Here is a 6020-nt window from a genome sequence, read left to right on the forward strand (position 1 = left end):
TTACCCGCTACCGCAACAAACACCAGTTACTGTTTATTGTTAAAACACCGCTTACATAGTCGTTAACAATTAAAGGGATCTTTTCACGCTTTGGTAAATTGACAAAATTGAAAAAAGTTGTTTCAGATTCGCAAATTTTCGTTTTAGTTATGATATTTGTGAGGAAACAGTAATACTGAACATTTACCATGGTCTAATATAGCCATTATATGCATCTTTTGACGATTTTAAAACCTAAATATTATAAAGCGTTGCAACGCGAAACGATTGAATAATTTGGAGAGTTCTGTTTTTGTCGTTAAATTTTGTGAAACTACGAAGATTGCTTATATAAGGTATAAAATACGTCAAGTATGTGTACTCGGCGGAATAGCTCAGTAGGCTAAAGCGTTTTTATTTCAGGACTCTGGCAGGACTCCAGGGGTCACTGGTTCGAAACCTGCTCCGGGCAATGTTCTTTTCCTTTTTTTAATTTTATTCTTGATTTTTTACTGGAGCTTTTACGATCCAATGTTTACATTTATCAATATAAAGCATTTAATGAATAAGTTAAAAAATGCCAAAATCTGTGAAAAGGCCCCTTTAAACTAAAACACACAAATTTAGCATACAATAAATTGCAATTACGAAACGTGTATCGGTATAATCGATCAATATCGATCATTATTAGTGAGCAAGCACCATAATTGACCACCATAGACGACCCGTAAAACGTCTAACACTGTATGCCCACAAAGATGAATAGCGCGTGCTTGATTTGGTTGGTCGTTTGCCGAATGCAGATAACATTCGGACCATATCTTGAAACGCTTGTGAAATCTTCAAATGAAATGATCAGAAAATCAGGCGCCGCGGCGAAATAGATTTTCAAGCCTGGGGAAATGCCTGGTATATATTGAAAACATGTGAACACTCTAGAAGTCACATTTTAGGTCCAATCTTCATGAAATTTGGAAGAACATGTCTTTTCTGGATATGACGGTTGAGTTCGAAAATGGTTACGTTTGCTTGAAAAACATGGCTGTCAAGGGTCGGGGCATTTTTCCTTATATGGCTATATATGGCTATAATAAAATCTTGTTAACACTCTAGAGGCCACATTTATTGTCCAATCTTCATGAAACTTGGTCAGAAGATTCATCCTAATAATATCTTGGACGAGTTTGAAAATGATGCCGGTTGGTTAAAAAACATGGCTGCCAGAGGGCGGGGCATTTTTCCTTATATGGATATAGTAAAACCTTGTTAACACTCTAGAGTCCACATTTATTTTCCGATCTTCATGAAACTTGCTCAGAAGAATTTTTTAATGATATCTTGGATGAGTACAAAAATGGTAACCATTGCTTGAAAAACATGGCTGCCAAGGGGCGGGGCATTTTTCCTTATATATGGCTATATATGGCTATAGTAAAATCTTGTTAACACTCTAGAGGCCACATTTGTTGTCCAATCTTCATGAAACTTGGTCAGAAGATCCATCCCAATTAAATGTTCGAAAATGATGCCGGCTGGTTGAAATACATGGCCACCAGGGGGCAGGGCATTTTCCTTATATGGCTATAGTAAAACCTTGTTAACACTCTAGAGGCCACATTTATTTTCTGATCTTCATGAAACTTAGTCAGAAGATTGGTCCCAATGATATCTTGGATGAGTTTTAAAACGGTAACATTTGCTTGAAAAACATGACTGTCATGGGTCGGGGCATTTTTCCTTATATGGCTATATATGGCTATAGTAAAATCTTGTTAACACTCTAGAGGCCACATTTATTGTCCAATCTTCATGAAACTTGGTCAGAAGATTCATCCCAATAATATCTTAGAAGAGTTTAAAAATGATGCCCTTTGGATGAAAAACATAGTCGCCAGGGGGCGGGGCATTTTTCCAAATATGGCTATAGTAAAACCTTGTTAACACTCTGGAGGCCACATTAATTGCCCAATCTTCATGACATTTGGTCAGAAGATTGGTCTCAGTGATATCTTGGATGATCTTTGAAAATAATTATGTTTGCTTGAAAAACATGGCCTCCAATGGGCGGTCTTCATGAAACTTGGTCAGAAGATTTGTCCCAATAATATCTTGTTATCTCAGGTGAGCGACTTTGGGCCTTTCAGGCCCTCTTGTTATTTTAGGGTGGGCAGCACCAGACAAAGAATAAAGATCCCAGAAACAAGCAGAACACTTCATGTGTATCCAGTTTGGTCTGTATTTAAGCGTCATCCATATGTACATGTATTACGTTGACCCTATAGTTTATAGTGTTACACACAATTACAAGACTTGCAAAACCTCATATGTTACTTTTTATACGTTATCAACTTACACCGGTTGGACCACTCTTATATTAGGGGTACTATCTGCATGCCAATTATGCCCATCATATGATTTACCATAATCAGCTCAGACTAAGGTTTATATACAAACTGTCCAAGAATACTGAATAGCTATAGATACCGTGTAACTTGTTACTTTGGTATTGACAGAACAATTTATTTTGTGATATCAATTTGTTAAATTAAAGTACAAAACCAAAGGTAAAACATTATTGTTATTTTGTACCGAGGTACAAAGCAATACGTATGCCCATACTTTAATCAAACACAAAACGCTGCTTCATTCACACATTTTACCAGGACACACGATTTTCAAATTCATTCAAAATTTGTTGACATTGCTGTGATGGTTGGGTACTATTGACCACACTACTAGAGTATGAATTAAATCAAATATGCTTTGGTTTTTCACCATAGAAAGACATTTTCTAAGCTTGTTAGGATTTAAATTATTTTCTTGAATTTATTTGAATTTTAGAAAGTCAAATTCGTTCATTAACATATATGGTTCTAGCTTTGGTGGAGTTTTGAGACAATAGAATACTGTGTGGGCATCCTTGCCATACGGACTTATGTCGTGTTACATTTAAAGGGGCCGTCAAACAGATTTTGGAATGTATTGCAGCTTGTAATTAAATGCTTCAAATGCTTTATATTGATAAATTTAAACATTTGAACTATAAATCTCCAGTAAAAAAACAAGAATACAATTTAAAAAAAGGGAAAAAGTAACCCTCAACAGGGTTCGAACCACTGATCCCTGGATTCCTGGGGTCCTGGAGTAAAAAGCCTCCCGCCTAGACCACGCGACCATCCACGCTCACATTCAAAGAAGATGTATTGTTTAGCTATATAAGCAATCCTCGTAGTTTCCCAAAATATAGAATCGCGCCGATACGACGCTTTATCTGTTGGACGGCCCCTTTAATGTAAGGACTTCATATTAAGTGTCATCAAAGAATTTTCAATTTACAGATTTTAGTGAAATTTAAGTCACTTTTGGAAAAAATCTTGTGAACCTAAAAGTCAGTGAGGTACGCATTTGTACATGTATGTGCGTCCCTCCATCCGTAGTCGTGTCTGTCCGCCGAGAAGACATGCCATGGGCATGTTATGTGCTAAAATGGACATGTTTAAACATGTACATATATCTATCAAGTTCCATTACATATTTAATTAATCAGTGTATACTTTTAGATGGGCTTTCCAAAGATTTGTGCAGTCTGGCGTAATTGCTATTTAACTATTAAACGTATAAGTCTTCATTAACTGCATTTGTAAATTGACGACAATCCTCATGTAACAATATCACAATAATGTTTGTCTTATTTATATTCTGGTGTGTCTATTCGAAATAGAATCTTTAATGTTTTCGAGGGACTTAATCACTGCTTGTTTAAATGAGGATTTTCAAATAATGTCAGTGATTGGAAAAAATGTGAACATTGTTTTTAAATAACGAAATACTGAAAGACATGTATGTACAAACATTTTAAGCTATAAACATTTTTGTCTTGAAAATACAATATATATATATATATACACATATATGTAACATTTTCAAATCTTTGCTATTAAAGAATCTAATAATTGCAACATACAATGACTTATACAAGGACTGTTAGTAGTACTACACCAAAAGGAAAATGACACCAGTATAATTATAAACAACAAATTAGCACAATGCTAACTTATCCGACTGGCAGTTCAGACAATCGTCAAAAAATAAAGCCGACAACCTTTTAATTGAAAATTGGACAGCAGAAAAACAACAATGTGTTGTTGTTTTTTTGTTTTTGTTTTGCTTTTCTTATGTTATGGTATATATGGTTTCTTTCGATGAAACTTATCCCTACTAGCTTTTAACTCGAAGGCTAATCTGGTAAATTTAGCAAGGTTTATGATCGTCTTTCTTTTATTAGAGGACAGTAATTGTTTGAACTTTAACTGGAAGGCCACCGAAGGAAATATTTTGGTAAATATGCTTTTCTCAGATCTCTATAAAATGGACAGATAAGCAGAAAATGATATTCGTTTTCAATAACACACATATTGCATCTAGTTCATATTCTTTCATTTCTATGGATATTTCTAAACCTGCATTCTTCAATTAAGAGTCGGTGCGCCGAACACCGTAGTCTTGTTAAGCAAATTCTATACCTCGCATTAACTACTATGTCAAAATATTTCTCAAATTCAAGATTTGATTTTAAAATGCGATAACTGTCAATCTTAGGCAAACTATCAATGTCACTTAGCCATTTTTGTAAAGAGACGTCCTTGATACGCTGAAATATACAGTTTACATCCATAATTGATAAATTATCCTTGTGATACATATAAGTAAGTCCTAAATCTCGAAGCATTATTTTAAGAAGTAGGACACTATCGTTTGTTTTCAGATGGCCAGGATCGGACTCATCGGTAAGGCAATATTTTCCTGCAGTTTAGTGTCTTTCTGTTGTATTAAGTTAATACTATTTATCACAGTAACGATTTGTTAGTAAACACATTCCAATGATATAAAAAAGAAAATCTGTTAACAAGTCCTTTTATTAACTGTTTACATTTCATGTCTAATTTTAGCTTTTGCGGTTTGACACTTAAAAAATGCGAGTAATTAATAACTATGTCTTTCTCATCATTATGGAATTTGAAGTTTTAAGTAGGAATTATTTAAATTTTTGAATGTCATCGAAAAATATATTTTCCTAGATATACTTCTAACCTTAGATACTGTCAATATGTCGGTATCAGACCTAAAGCAACCTCTGAGCGCATCGTAGATGGAATGGATTGTACTTGCGCTTGTTAAAAAACGTCTGTCTTACAAGACAAATGTGCATGGTGCCAATGGAAGTCAGCTTACGGTGAATATGTTACGAACTAAAGGTGTGTATTATCTCATACTGTTTATGCGTAGCATTACGATTGCGAGCTTACATAAGTTTAAAACATTGAATTTTAATGTTTACATTGCATTTTCCATTTAACGAAAATGCCTGTTAAATTGTGTTTTAGTTACACAAAACGCAAAACAAACATATGCCAATTCATTAAATAATAGTACTATTAAGAGATTCGCGTTCACACTTGGTGAACCGATATGTTAGAAATTGATTATTGCAAGACATAGGAGACCAATACATGCTCGGTCCGGCTGTTCCGACACAACTTAGTTGAACACAGCTATCTACCTATACTTGTAAATGTTCTACTTTTAAATGAAATTTATTTTATATCGAATTGATAGTTATCACTGTTATTCTGTCATCCAATATTACACGTCTGTTTTCATCTCAGTTAGTTTCAGTGACTCTTGTTCCACAACATACCAGGTAGAAGCCTATTGAAAACGAACGTGCAGACTTTAAATAAGAGAAATTACCGGTAGTGTTATTTTTCGCAAGATTTTTTTATTTTTTATTCGACTATCTCGGCCCTTCGGGCTAATTTCATCAACAATCCATTTAATTGGAAAACAATACGTTTTTTGCTTACCAGCTAAAAACAACAAAAAATATGCGATGAGTACAAACTAGATTTCTTGAAAAACGAAATCAAAATGTTGTACTCCTTATTTCTTGATTACCGGTATAAGTATTTTTGTGCAAAAATTACTATATTAAAATGTAGAACATTTTATCAAATGTTCCGTATACTTTAATGTTAATAATA

Source organism: Dreissena polymorpha, chromosome 14, assembly GCF_020536995.1.
Source record: "Dreissena polymorpha isolate Duluth1 chromosome 14, UMN_Dpol_1.0, whole genome shotgun sequence".
NCBI classification, from domain to species: domain Eukaryota; kingdom Metazoa; phylum Mollusca; class Bivalvia; order Myida; family Dreissenidae; genus Dreissena; species Dreissena polymorpha.